Source organism: Callospermophilus lateralis, chromosome 10 (assembly GCF_048772815.1).
Source record: "Callospermophilus lateralis isolate mCalLat2 chromosome 10, mCalLat2.hap1, whole genome shotgun sequence".
Lineage (NCBI taxonomy): Eukaryota > Metazoa > Chordata > Mammalia > Rodentia > Sciuridae > Callospermophilus > Callospermophilus lateralis.
The window spans coordinates 99,339,168-99,355,173 of NC_135314.1; positions in this window are offsets into that span (position 1 = coordinate 99,339,168).

Below are 16,006 nucleotides of genomic sequence, written 5' to 3' on the forward strand. Positions count from 1 at the left end.
CCAATCATTTCCTAAAAGCTCCACCTCTGAACTTTGTTGCACTGTGGCTAAACTTTAGACACATGAGTTTTTAGGAGGATGTTCCATAGCTAAACCATACTGGTATTTTTAATTCAATTCAAATAACTAAAATAAATTTTAATAAGTTGACTAAAAATTACAAATCTATTGAGAAAAGGACTAAACAGATTGTCTTCAAAGTCTATATTTTTCCTACCACCACAGTAACTTCGTTCCTATCTAACAGAATAGTTACTTTTAAGTGTCTATTACATTGGATATAAACATTTTCTGGAATTTTGCTGCCTTTTAAATATATGTTTTGCTAATTAAAAGTAACAAACAAATAAAAATATTATTTTACTTGTGTAAATATTTTTCTGGAAGTTTCTAATGTAAAAAGTTTTTGAAAAATTAAAAAATAGATATCAAAATGCTAGATTTGGGAAAGACCAGGAGAAAAAAAAGAAATGAAATTTTCTCATGAATTTGAACAAAAGTATCTACTGTAGGCATTTTTAGAAATATTGTACTGCATTTATTCAGCAAATATTATTGAGTGTATAAATAATCTAGGTGACAAGGAGATGAGACTGACTAAAATGAAAAAGTGTAAAAGCAGAAAAACTACCTAAATGCTACCTAAAGATGTCACAGAAAGATTCACAAAACTAATGACACCTAATATCTGTAGATGAGGAGGCATTTACTTAGTAATCAGGGTAGAAAAGGACATTCCAAACAGAGGAAATAATGTGAACAAATTGATATGAAATAACTAGGCATCCTTGAAAACACTGAAAATCTGTTTAGGTTACTGGGTTAGTTGACAGCATATGTTATAGTGGATCTTAGTTTTTATTTATTGAATACCTCCTGTTTTCGCAACATGGTGGTTTAGTTTTACATACATTTTCTCTAATTCTTACAAGATTTATCTGTAGTCTTATTGATAAATGGGGATACTGTACTTCAAAAAAGGAAGTAACTTCCTTAAAAAGCTCACATACAGCTAGTCTCATATCAGGTGACAAACCCAAGGCTATCTGATGAGAGGATCCTATTTTCATTGTTTCTCTAGGTTTGTGTGAGGTCTTCTAGATATTGTGATCTATTGGTGGTACAAATTGCATTTAATTAAAATTTATTTAGGAAGACAAACCATACTAATGATGTTGCTTGTTGCCTTAAGATTGGGGAATTCAGGAGGGAATTCAGGTGACAAGAATCAATGGGGATTCCAACCAAGGTAAGTAAGACAAAAGTCAGAATGGAAAGAAGAGAGAGGATTGAAATCTTCATAAGAGTTAGACTAAAACTGTTTTAATACTTCCTATAATTAAGCAAGGAAGGAGAGTGAGTTTAAGAATCACTATTCTTTTCCAGCTTAGAACATGAATCAATGGCAATGATGCTGTTATTGTGAGAAGACAAATAGGAAAGAAATCTGAATGAAGAAGATAAAAATCTAGTTTTGAATTTCTGAAGCCTGGGTAATATAAAGCTGGAGACAGAGAAAATTCAGCTATAAATACAGACCTGGCACTAAATGAGAGTTCAAGGCTTAAAGTGCACTTTTATTCATCAGCCTGAGGTCATCAGTTAAGCCTAACAAGGGAAGGGACCAAGGACTCCATCAGAGTGGAGTAAAATGATAGTAGAGAAGACTTTAGAATTATTAACTAAGGCTCCAGCAGACAGGAGAATCAAGATGGTATTTATTGGTAAATGGGTGGAGCTGAAGAATATCATGCTAAGTGAGATAAGCCAATCTTAAAAAACCAAAGGCTGAATGTTTTTTTCTGATATGTGGATGCTAATTCACATAAAGGGGTGGGGCTAGGGAAGAATAGAGGTACTTTGGGTTATACAGAGAAGAGTGAAGGAAGGGGAGGGGTTTTGGGGTAGGAAAGATAGTAGAATACATCAGACTTTATTACCCTTTGTGCATATATGATTATATAACCAGTGTAATTCTACATCATGTACAAGCAGAAGAATGAGAAATTACACTCCATTTATGTATGATATGTCAAAATTTATTCTACTGTCATGTAGAACTGTTATGCCAGATTCTTGGGACCCCAAAAGAACTCCAGGAGCCAAATCCGATGCAATCACACAAGAGTCTTTATTGCAAGCTGGAGCCAACACAGCGGTCCCAGGGAGTGAGTCCCGGTCCTTTGTTCAGTGAGATTTTATAGGTTTTGAGGGGATACTCTATGCATCACAACAGCACACAGCAAATCACTCCATGCCACGGGAAAGTCAAACAACAACTCTTAACACTGATTAGCACATTCACTGGCGGGAACAAGTTGGGTAGGGGTGATTGGTTAGTACAAGAGGGTATTCCTTTGAACTGATTGGTTTAAGCCATGAGGGGAGTACATGCTAAACAACATGGTTTCCCAATTTGTTATCAACCACCATAAACTACTTGGGGGTCACCTGGCATCCCAGGTATTTTCCTTGTCTCATGCTGATTGGAGGTTGCTAGGGGGGTTGCCATGGGTCCTCACCTAGCCTAACTGAGTCAGGGACACCTGGCGCCTCAGACCTCTCCTGTTATTTACAGACAAACAACTCAGCAGGGTGGGTATGTGCTTAGGAGTGCTCTGTGGGTTTTTCCAAGGACAAGAGTCACGCCCCTTCCTTGGACAGGCTTTGCTCTGAGGTAGAGGCTGGTTTCTCAAAAATGGAGTCACATCAGTTTCTCAGAACTAATGAGTACAAATAAAAAAAAAAAAAAAAAGATGGTGTCACAGAGCAAGAAGGAATGGAAGGTATGATCATTGTACAGGAAGGGAACAAGGAAAGAAAAGACATTGGAAAGCCATTACCAAAGAGTGTGAAGAGGCAAAGAAAGGTCATAGATGTCTAAGTAATAGACGGTGAAAAAGATGAAAACTTAATAAGGAAGTTAATAATTAAAATGTCATTGATGATCTTAAGCATATGTCCACCATCCATGTGAAACGAAATTCAAATTTAACTTCTATTTCTATTTAAAATAACAAAGTAGTAATAGCATTACTTTCATGGTATTTAACATTTTCCACATTCCCTTGTCAGAACAACCATTCTCTTTCTGAGAAGTGTCAGGCAGCTTTGGGGTAGTGAGAGATCTAAGCCTCAAAGCCAGTTTCTCTAATCCTAGACCTCATACTCTTTCAAATGATTCATCATAATGCACCATTTTTCTTTTCCTTCCTCTCTCTTTCTCTCTTCATTTAAAATTATTGGCTGCTGTATCACTGAGGCTTGTCTAGAACTCATAAATTCAGATGATTCTCCTGTCTCAACCTTCTGAGTAGTTAAGATAGTAGTTGTTCCTCCATGATAGGCAATAATATGTTTCTTGTGTTTGATCAAGTCCCAGATGCAGCCCCAGATGTTCCAGTACGCCAGACAGTGAAGGAGATGCTGACATGCAGCAGGATGAACCTAAGATTTGCTCTTTGAGCTTGAATAAATCCTGGACCTGCCAAGCATAAACTGTGATGCTGTGACCCTTATTCCCTCATCTGAATCAGAGAATAATAATCCCCTTTCTTGAGGGTGGCTCTAACATTTTAAAATGAAAGTAAATGAGGGCTGGGGATGTGGCTCAAGCGGTAGCGCGCTCGCCTGGCATGCGTGCGGCCCCGGTTCGATCCTCAGCACCACATACAAAAACAAAGATGTTGTCTCTGCCGAAAGCTAAAAAAAATAAATATTAAAAAATTCTCTCTCTCTCTCTCTCTCTCTCTCTCTTTTTAAAAAAAAAGAAAGTAAGTAAGTGAGAAGAAAAGCTGCCACTAAATAAACATTTCCCCCTTTAGTAGATGTAAAAGAAATAAGATATTTGTTTTTAAAATATAACAAGTTATTAGTAACAGTTACTTTAAATTACCTAAGCAAATGAAACAAATACCATAAAACTACAATCTATGTTTCATAATAAATCAAAGTAATAAAGCTTTATTCACAATAAAAACATTTCCTTTATTTCAGTCTCTCTAGTTGCTTTTTATGCCACCATGTATAAGATTTGATATTTCACATTTTAAATCTCATAATTTATCATTTTAGCTGCAAAATAAGCAGCAAAAAATTATTAAATATTTTGTTCTAGACATAGTTATTTCCATGTGGTAAGTCATATAATCCTCTTTAGAAAAAAATGGCTCAGGTATGGTGGCATACATTTGTAACCCCAGCGGCTCGGGAGGCTGAGGCAGGAGGATCACAAATTCAAAGCCAGTCTCAGCAAAAGCAAGGTGCTAAGCAACTCAATGAGACCCTGTCTCTAAATAAAATACAAAATAGGGCTGGGGATGTGGCTTAGTGATCAAGTATCCCCAGGGCCTGAGATCAATCCCTGGTACACACCCCCCACACACAAAAAAATAAAAAAAAAAAAACATTTTGTGAATGAGAGAACTGAAGTACATGGAAAAAAGTGTTTAATTCATGCTGTTAGTAATTGCTGAAACAAGATTAAAACCAAGAAATTTTAACACTAGAGTTTAAGCCCTTGACTGTTGCTGTCTTTCCCTCTGAGATGTCTGAAACCATAGAATTCTCGAGATAGAAAATATCTGGAGAATACATATGCTGCTCTCTTCAACTTACAATGAGCACACTGTGGTACAGAGAAGTTATATAAGGTGTCAGATTAGATCACAGTTTGATTTGCTCCTGTAGCCCAGCTTCTTCAGTTTCTAATAACTTTTTGTAATATTGCCTTTACCTCTCTCTTCTAAGCATTAAATAATGATTTTATAAAACCAGTTTAACAGGTGCTAAATGGCATGGAAAGACTTAATTATTATGGTATACTTTGGCATACACAGTGAAGTGTCACTGAATGAGTCTCATCAATTTTATGATCCAAAATTATTCCACACAATGAAAACTATTGAATACTGATATAAGAGGTTGAAGAAAACACAAATAAATGGAAATATATCACATGCTCATGGATTTCAAAAATTAATATTGCTAAATCATTTTGCCCAAAGCTATATAAAAATTTTATGCAACCTCAATCAAAATTCCAATGTCAGTTTTGACAGTAATAGAGAAAAACACTACACAAATATTTGTATGGAATCACAAAAGAAAAAAAAATCCTAATACTCAAATAATCTGGAGCAAAAATAACAAAGCTGAAGACATGAATGCTGATTTCAAGAGATCATAAATCTATTACCATTGAAACATCTTGGTACCAGCATTGAAAGCAATATATCACCAAAAAGAACAGTACAGAGAGACAATAGAGAAACTCAAACATTTATGACCAGTTGATGTTCTATGAAGGATCCAAGAGAACACAAGGGAGAAGGATTGTATCTTCAAAAAGTGGTGCTGGGAAGTTAGATAGCCATGTGTAGAAAAATGAAATTACACACAATATAAAAAATCAACTCAAAATGGCTAAAAGACTTAAATGTAAGGTGTGAAATGATAAGAGGAAAAGTTCTATAACATTGGACTGGGCAATGATTTTTTTTTTTTTTTGATATGACAATGAAAGCACAAGATGCAAAAGCAAAAATAGTGAAATAGGATGGCATCAAACCAAAAAAAAATTTCATAGCAAAGGAAAAGTTATTAAAGACATGGCACACACAGCAGTAGAAAATATTTTAAAATAATATATATGGTAAGGGTTTATATCCAAAATATATAAGAAATTCAAACAATTCCATACTAAGAAAATAAACCTGATTTTAAAATGGGTAAATGACCTAAACAGACATTAATCAAGGAAAGACTTAAAAATGACCAAACTGTTTGTAAAAAAAAAAAAATTCAACATCACTAATTTTCAAGAAAGTGAAAATTAAAATCACAATGAGATAATACCTTATCTGTTAGAATGACTGCTATCAAAGGGATGGATGATATCAAGTGTTAGAATACAGGTAGAAGAAAGGGCCCCCTTGCACACTGTGGGAATGTAAATGAGTACAACCATATGACAAACACCATGGAATTTCCTCAATAAATAAAAAAATAGAATTTGCATATGACTTGTATATACTTGTAGGTATATATCCAAAGGAGTTTTTAATGGATATCCTGAAGATATATTAATGCTCCTCTGTTGAGGGTTTTATTCACAATGGTCAAAATGTGGAATTAACCTAAGCATCTAACTGTAGATGAATGAATAAAGTGTGTTAACAGACACACAGACAGACAAACACACACACACACACACACACACACACACACACACACACAGTACTGTTATTTATCCTTTAAAAAGAAGATCCTGTCATTTGCAACAATTCATATTTACCCAAAGGGCATTATGTTAAATGTGGATTGGGGGGAAGCAGATACCAAAAGAAATACAATCTCACACATTTCTAAGATTTCAAAATGTTAAAATAATGAGGTAGAGAGTAGAAGGTAGTTCCTGGAGGGTAGAAACTGAAACAGAAAATAGCTATCAATTTAAAAATTAGACAAACTTGTAGTTTTAAAAGGAATACATTTTTGATATCTGAGTAAATTTAAAATGTCTTACCAATAAAAATGATAAGTAAATTGATGGAGATGTTAATTAATTATTCTTCATTTTATACATATATTAAAGCATATTTCACTTCATAAATATATACAATTGTGAACTGTTAATTTAAAATACTGTTATTTTAGTCAGCCTTTTCACCACTTGACCAAGAAGCTTGACAAGAAAATTTTAGAGGAGGAAAAATTTATTTGGGACTCAAGATTTCAAAAGTCTCAGTCTCAGTCAAAAGATGGACAGCTGCATTGCTCTGGGCTCCAGGTGAGGCAGAAGAGGAAAGCAGCTCCAGATAACAATTAGAGAGCGCTGGCTTGGTATGCATGCGGCCTGGGTTCGATCCTCAGCACCACATACAAACAAAGATGTTGTGCCCGCCGAAAACTAAAAAATAAATATTAAAAAAAAATTCTCTGTCTCTCTTTCTCTCTCTCAAAAAATAGAGAGTAGACAGTGAGCCTTCCTCATCAGGGACAAAATATAAACCCCAATGTCACATCCCCAGTGACCCACCAGCTCTAGCCATACCCTATGTGCCTATCACCCAGTTTATCCCTTCAAGTGGATTAATGCACTGATTAAGTGAAAGCTCTCATAACCCAATCATTTCCTGTCTAAACTCTCTTGCATTCTTTCACACATGAACTTTTGGGGGATTCCATTCATCTAAATCATAGGAAATATTTATTCTAAAAAAAAAAATCTTAACACACAGTTCTTTTGTGAGTTATTGAATTTTGAAATTCAATAACATTTTCAGTTTTCAGCAGGAGAGACCATTCCAATGCATGCCCTGACACTTACAGTCACACTTGCAATTATGCTGTTCAGGTGACTGCCAATGTAATGCAGACAGAAGAGATGTAAGAAATTTATAGTCCTAGACATTTATGACACCCTACTCAAACTTCTGACCCTCTCTTCCATTATGATGATTTAGAAGTCATTCTTTTGCGAATATGGCTAAAAGAAAAACACAGTTTAAATCCTGAATCAATGCTTTGAGAAAAGTGACCCAGCATGCTTGGTCAGATGTTGTATTGGTGACAACATTTATTTAATATTTTAAATAAATATTTTAAATCTTAAGCCACTAATATTTTGGATTTTACTTTATTCTTAAATCTAACCTATCCTTGTATTGAGTGATACATATATTGGTTTTGGGAATTAGGAACAGTCATAGTAAAAACCTACAATATGTGCCATTTAGTTTAATAAACGAATGGCAAGAATTCAGGAATACAGAGGCTGGAGAAGTAAAGATACATATTTTACAGTAGTGAAACCTTCTTCAGTAGTAGTTTGTGGTAACTTGAAAATCTATATGTCTTCCCAAACTCCCTTTAAGTTCATCCTGAAATATTAAATCTCTATCATTTCTACTGCAGGAAGTTATGGTGGGCTTTTCATTCAGACACATAGCTAAATTCTGCAAAGCTGATATTTATCTACAAAATGGGAATCATAAAAAGATATTTATCCAGGTTGAGAAAGATAAATAAGAGATTTATTGTATTTGTTGTTATGCTGTTTGTTTCTGTTTTTTTTTTTTTTTTTTTTTGGTAACAGGGTTTGAACCCAGAGGCAATAACCATTGAGCAACTTACCCATCCCTCTTTATATTTTATTTTGAGACAGAGTCTCACCAAGTTGCTTAGGGCTTCACTAAGTTGCTGAGGCTGGCTTTGAACTTGCAATACTCCTGCCTCAGCCTACTGAGCTGCTGAGATTACAAGCATTTGCCACCACACTCGGATAAATGAGTTTTTAAAAGCTCTTTACACAAATTAATGTTTAGATTTTCTAAGCAATGTGAATGAAAGTTGAGAGAAAATGAGAAACAAACTTTGAGGTAAAATATATTTAATTCTAGATATGTGATGCCTCTAAAATATATTAAAATTTTAATAATAAATTATCTAATGAAATCAAATCAATATTTCTAATTATCTTTTTAATTTATAGTGTTCGATTTTCTGTAACATGAAAGAGTATCATCACTCATTTTGTATGTATATAATGAAATATATTCACATATTTTTGTTTGTGAAAACTCAAAGATTTGAGTATACAAAAAAAAAACAACAACAACAACAAAAAACACTGAGTTTAAATTAGAGTAAATTTCACTCAATTAATGTGTTGGTCTGCTTTACATTGCTGGGATCAAAATACCTGAAAAGAACAATTCTGAAGAGGACAAGTTTGTGTTGGCTCATGGTTTCAGAGGCTCATGGTTTCTGGGCCTGTGGCAAGGCACAGCATCATGGAAGTACATGGAGGAGGAGAACTATCATGGCAGTCATAAAGCAGAGACAGAGTGGAGGGACCCAGGAACAAATAGAATCCAAGACCACAGGCACAGTTACCCTACTTTCATCTCTCATGGCCCACCTGCCTGCAGTTACCACTCAGTAGTCCCTAGAGGTATCAGTAAATCAATCAATTTGCTAGATTAATCTACCAGTGAGTTCTTAAATCTAAAACAATCACATCATCAGAAATTCTTGTGTTACATGAAAACATTCCTACAATTATAAAATGATTCCCCATTTTAATGATAGGTTTTGTCCCCATCTGAAAAGTAGTAGAGAATTTAAAAATAAAAACAAAATATTTCTGCATCATGCTTTTCATTAACATTACTATGAAGAGTAGTTAGACTGCCTGTGGAAAAGATGAATTAAAAAATCACAGCAAAACAAAATGAAATCACCTTTAAAATTCAGGGGAGATGGCAATTTCCATTAGCACCATCTCTGCTATTCTCTATCTTCAATTAATAGATTAGATTTTAAAGTATGAAACATTTGTTCTATTCAATGAGGTTGCAATTTAGTTCTGCATTTAATCTAGACAGATTGTCTTCTATTGTTCTGAATAAGCATTCAATTTGAAGCATGGAGTTGGTCATCTGGTTTTTACAATACAGGTGAAAACAATTTTGGTTCAATTTGTGACACCTTTTCATAGAATTTTTCACTTGGGGCCTCGTGAAATTTTTAACTGCTCTCATTATTTCACTTCAAAGTTTTGTAGGAAACTTAGAAACATTATGAGTCAAAAAAGTATGCTCAGAACACCTGAGCAGTACTTAGCAGAAAAAGAATACTAGGCAGAAAGCACCTTGCAACAGGCTATAAATATTGAATTTATTTCCTTCCCTGTAGAAGAACTTCTGAAGTACCCTGAATACCCCTTATTCTGGATTCCATGACAAATGGTTAATACTGAAGCATATCAAAATTGATGAGATTATATACAGGTATGCATGTGTGAGTACTAATCATTTTTCCATTTTTTAATCATAAACACATTAGTTGATCTATATTTTAAATTGAGAGACAGTTGTAAGGACTTTTCTCCTAATTATATTTTAAATCCTGGCATTGCATAACTAATCAGATCAAAGATAAATATGCAAACCATCTTAGTCAATCAAAAGGGATCTCAGGTCATAAGACCCAATTCTATCTTGACTGAAAACATTGAAATGTCTTTAAGAAGAAGAATTAATGAGACTTGAAATAAATCTTAAGTCATTAACCGCTTACTATATTCCAGGCAGTATTCTAAGCTCTTTTGAAGTATTTTTTAATTTAATCTTCACACAAATGCTATGATATCAACATGCTTATGAAAAATGAGACAGAGGAAAAAGTACTTACAAAAGGTTACATAGAGTGTTGGGCCCAGGTTAGAAACAGTCATACTGGAAAAAATATTCAGGGTTCATCTTAGCAAAGTTCAGAGTAAACATTACCCAATGGAGTCAGGAGTACTTCAGTCTTTATTTAAACTATTCATACTATGATGATAGTGGAACAGTCATCCAAATCTGTTTGAATCAGACATTGTTTTCTTTTAATGAAATCCTCACCATGCAGGTTATGGTTTGATTTTCCTATCTAAAGGAGTGGAAAAACTTCAACATGCTGAAATAATAATTCTGATAGGTTTGATCATTAAGTTTCTCCCTATAACTTCAAAAAGTATCATTTTGAATTTATATAACACTGTTTGCAACAGGCATGAATTTAACTGAAAGTAACAGTATAGCAGACAGTGGCTACAACAAACAGATTCATATTTCTATTGTTAGAAGAAGATATCTGACCACTTGTATTGGTTCCCCAGCTTGCAATACCAAGGCCAAATTCCTACATCAATTTAAAACTTATAGTCACAAAAGGACTACTCATCTTAAGACAATATATCAATATGGCTGGCAGGAATTAAGAGAAAGTCTCTATGACACTGATACTGAAAGTTTCATCAAGGAACAGAGAGCTTCCACATGAATTCCTCAGCTCTTGTTTGCCAGAAATGCATAACACTGCAACCCCTACCAGTAAAAAAAAAAAAAAAAAAAGGAAAGGCATTTTTGTTTTCCTATTTATGTTTAAGGGTAGAAAAAGTGGAAGAAAACTGGGAAATGGCATATTGTGGTAGCCAACCGAGACTATTACCCATGAAACTGACCATCCTTGGATTGACCATACACCTAGGTTCTGGGTGTTTAGGTAAAATAACTAGTAACTGCTCAGGATAGTTATACTGAGGGGAAGAAAAGGGCCAGTGGAAGTCAACTTCTCCTAGTATCACAACACATTTTTATCAATTTTGAAATTTCTGAAACTTTCTTGAAAATACCAAGTAACTAGTGGCCACTATAATAGAAAAATATTTGTCTTGTTATTATTATAACATTATATTAATTAAGTGATTCATATCCAGGTACCTATGGCCACAGAATAGACTCCAAAAATCTTGGCAAGTCCCAATCTGGTAGTCACTGTGACCAGCCAGGATTTTATTTACATTATCTTGAAGCCTATGCGTGAGAGTCCTTTGATGAAACTCTTTACCAAAACTTCAAAGGAAAAAAAAAAAACTGCTAACGACAATAGCCTATAAATACTGGAAAACAAATTCACTTGAAGCGTGAAAAGTCTAGGTACCTTGTCTTAAGACAAAGGAATTCAGGGGAAATGGGAAAATTATAGAGTTGAAGTGGGTAGCCACAAAATTTATGATCTGATTCTTTCCAGGAGCTATAAACAAGGGAACTGTAATCAATTTGAATAAATAAATGATATGAAAAAACTCTGTAAATCAGGACCAGGCTACCTTCCCCTTCCTTCTTTTCCAAAACTCAGTTTGCAAATTGTTGGCAAATGGTAGTTAATGAATATTTGATTGAATAAGTAAACAAATGAATATAGTTTGAAGCATTCTTGAATTCAATGTACAAAAAAATTAAAGTACAAATTAGTAGTATTTTCGTGAATGTTGGAATGGTTAGAGTCCTGAGGCAGACTCAGCAGTGGACAGTGAACATGGAGCTATGTATTGACAATAGGAACAACAGCTAGACTGAGGATAGAGGCTTCAGCCTACTGGATGGGTTTCAGGAGCTGCAAAGAGGGATTTGTAGCACAGTGGTTTAGAGAAATGGTGTTGGAAACAAAACTGTTGTTTCCAGTAGCTATGTAATCTTGGTCTATCTACCTTAAGATGGACATAGAGATTTCCTGCTCCAATTCCTGCTTCAAGTTAAAATTTGTTGCCCCAGCTGTGAAAGTGCTGTTGGCAGTAAGGCTAAAGGGACCCGTTGAGCTTCAGATCCAACTCTCTGAAGATCACAAGCTTCCTAGGAGTCACATCCACTAACTGCCTAAGGCTAGGGGGTCAAAAGCTAAACCATTTCCATTTTGTTCCAATATGGAACAATTCTGAGAGGTCCATTTTAATAGAGGAGCTCTTTCTGGAGTGCACCGAGGCTGTCCATCCTGAATCAAAGCTGGATTTCTCCCTTTCCCTAGTCATCCTTCCTTTTACATTGTCACCTGTGTTACATTGAACACAGATGGCATCATGGTATAATGTCAAATGTACATGTTTGTTGTGCTTTAATAATTTCAAACAAATACTAAGATCTGTTTTACTTACCTTCGAATTTATACCCAATAATTTTGTCAAGGCTACACTACGATCCTATAAATTATTATTAGTTTTTTCCAGAAATATTATTTTTGGTTAAAAGTATTTCTTTGTTACAATATTTTTCAGTAACCACTTTAATTGTAGGAACACTATATAAGATTAAGTATATTTGATACTTAAGATGTTTCTAAATTTTAACATTAAATTAAAATTTTTCATTTAAAATGACATATAAAAGCATGTTCTTTTTTATATATCACCTGCACTAATTTTAGACATTTCACAGCATATATTTTATCCTCCTCTCCCTGAAGTCTATTAGGAATGAAAACTCAAGGCACGGGAATCTTGGATTCACTGTTGCAAAAATCTCTTAATTACTTTTATTCCATTCTTATTTATCTTCCACATTCTGTTGCCAAATTAATCTTCTAATAATGAACTATTACTTTGTTTGCTTTCTTGCCAAGTAGTCTGAATTCATTTGTTTAACACATAAGACTCTCCTAAAATGGTTGGATGTATTTTTATAATTTTACACTATTTCTTAATATAGGTTTTAGATTCCATCCAGACAGGGATGATAACCCTGTGTTATAGTGCCTTTTAAGCTTTCTAGTACCTTTTGAACACATTTCTTGTGTCAGAAGAATTTCCTACTTTGGGATTCTTGTCTGTAAGTCTCCAGTGGGACACAGCCACATAGACTTACTTCCCTGATCATATACACTGACTTGAAAACATCAGAAGAGAATGGAGAGAAAAGAAAGGCTCTTGGTGGAGAAAATCCAGGTGAGTGAATTGATGACATGCTCACCATTCAAAAGCAAAAATGCAAATTTCTTTCATAAAATTCTCAATTTAGTATTCTGTGCCAACCCCTTTTTATTAAAACTTCTTCTTCTTCTTAGTCTTCTCAATTTGGCTTATTCACCCACAAGTATATGACATGGACTTTGAATCTCAAAAATTCTTTTTGATTAATCAAATATATTTTTATAGATATATTTTAGGTTTTAGTTCTTGCAAATCTTACTGCAGAATTTATTAGCACTGACCAACTCTTCACTCTTGAAAATGATTTTTTTATCTAATAATGCAAATTCTTTTAGTGTCTGTTTTTGTTTGTTTGTTTGTTTTGTTTTTTTGCCTGACCTGCCATTACCTCTCTAACCTTTTATTCTACATTCTTTATTCATTAACTCCTCAAACATGTTTCCTGAAACCCAGTGAAAAAGTGCTGCTCTTTCTCTTTATTTCTTAATGGCTAGATGCTGACTATGCTGAAAAAATTTCTGAGTTCTCCTCTGAATCTGTGTCAGATATCTCCAACACTTTCAAGATGTTAGTACTGAGTTTCTAACATATTAGTACTATATTTGTAAGCTTCCAACATTTGGAATTTTAAAAAGTCTTCCATTCCAACTTTTGCTGTTGTTTTTGTTGGTGCTAGGGATTGAACCCACAGCTTTGAGCATGCAAGGTAAACACTCTACTAACTGTGCTATACCATAGCCCTAAGCTTTCTGGTTTCTATGCTACATATAAGCCTTTCTGATAAGAAGAGGAATTGGAATGTGAATTTCATAAAAAGTTGCATAATTAGCCTCCAAAAAACTGAATAACAATTTAATTGACTATTAAAGACTCTCCTTGATTATATAGACATATTAAGGTTGATTTAAACATATACAATGTTTACATTTATTGAAACATCACATAGTACCCTATTAATATGTAGAATTTTTGGTTTTGTGTATCAAGTAAAAATACATTTATTTTTAAAATATCTCCTTAATTAAAATTATAAGAAACTGAGGATAGGGTGGTAAAGACTCCTTAATCTCAGAAAAACAGTGCAATAATTACAGTCAGGGTTAAATTAAAGAGAGAAAAAATTTCCATGTAAATTTGTGAATTCATATTTGCTGAAACATCTTTTTATATTATTAAGTGCAATTATAATAAAACCAAAAACAATAAGAAATATGAACTTTTATGAAAATTTTGACATCTATGGGGCATTGTCCTTGTATTCCAAATAAGTTTATTTTTTTTAAATTGCTTTCAGTAAGAGCATTTAAGATGTATTCAATGATAACTTTGTTCCCTTAATGTTTGTAATAACTTTTATGAAATACTTTGATTTGGGGTTTGTGCTTTTGTGTAGAATAAAGTGTATTATATAAAGATATCTATTCCATTCCCAGTTTCTGTTACTGACATTCAAAATTCAACATAAGAGCAGACAGAGAAGATAAAAATAAAGAATAAGGAAAGTCCTTCTCAATTGTTTGTGGATGACATAGAGGCCTATGGGGAGAAATCTAGGGGAATGTTTGGCATTTAATGAGGAAGATAGAAACTGTACAATAGTTATAAAAGGCGATTAGAGAACCTAAGCAAAGCACTGGCTTACAAGGAGGAGGATACAACATACTTAGAGATAAAGGAATAGGTATAAATTGCCACTGCTGTCAATAAAGGAAATAATTGTAGCATTGAAACGTAAAGGATATGTCAAAGAATAATTTTTGGAATATGTATAGAGATTTTTTCTTTAGAAAAGAGACATGATTCCCAATCACAAAGAGAATAATGAATTATATTCATAATTGCCTACTTACTAAGCTAGAGTAGGAGTTATTCATTCCAGAAAGATGTGTATCAAAATTGTCAGCACAAACAGATCACGGCATGTAAATGGATCACATTTCTGGTTGCAATAATATAGGTCTAAAGAATTCCCCATATCTAAGAATGTATTAAAATATGTATATAATACTGACAATCTATGAATTTTGCTTCTCCCATTACCTAGAGTGTGTAGAGAAGCATAAACAGAACAAAAACAACAAATAAGAAATCATAAATACTTCTCATATTTTCTTTCAATAGAAATGTGTAAATAACTAGTCATCAATAAAAACATAAATAATTTTCTTATCAGGCTCAATGGTGACACACAACCATTCATTTTATCCTTATTTTGGGCCAGTGCACAATCTCAAGGATTATCATACTTAAGTCTTTATGTTGAAAATAATTTGCATGTAATGTAGAAAATCTTAAAAAAGAAAACACTTTATTAAAATAAAAATTAAATATTTAAATTGTTTGTATATTTAGACTAATTTTTCCCCCTACAATGACAGGCATCTGTGTGAAATGTAGAAAGAAAGAAAGAGATAACATAAATGATATAGTAGTTTTGTTGGTGACCATAACTACAGAGATGAAATAGTTAATCATTTAATCAAAAATATAATTTTCATACTAAACCAGCATGTTTCATTTATATATCACCAAATATTCTGATTTTTTCACAGCTTTTGCCAAGCAGCAGTGAGTTCAGAGCATTAGGTCTTTTGTGTTAGCTGCCTTATCTCTTAGATTTTATTGGATATATAGATATATATATCTCCATCCCCCAGGTTGTATTTCCCAGTTAAGAGTTTTTCATTAGTGGGATGTGTTATCTAATCCAGTGGCTTGGGAAGCTGAGGCAGAAGGATGGAAAATTCAAAGCCA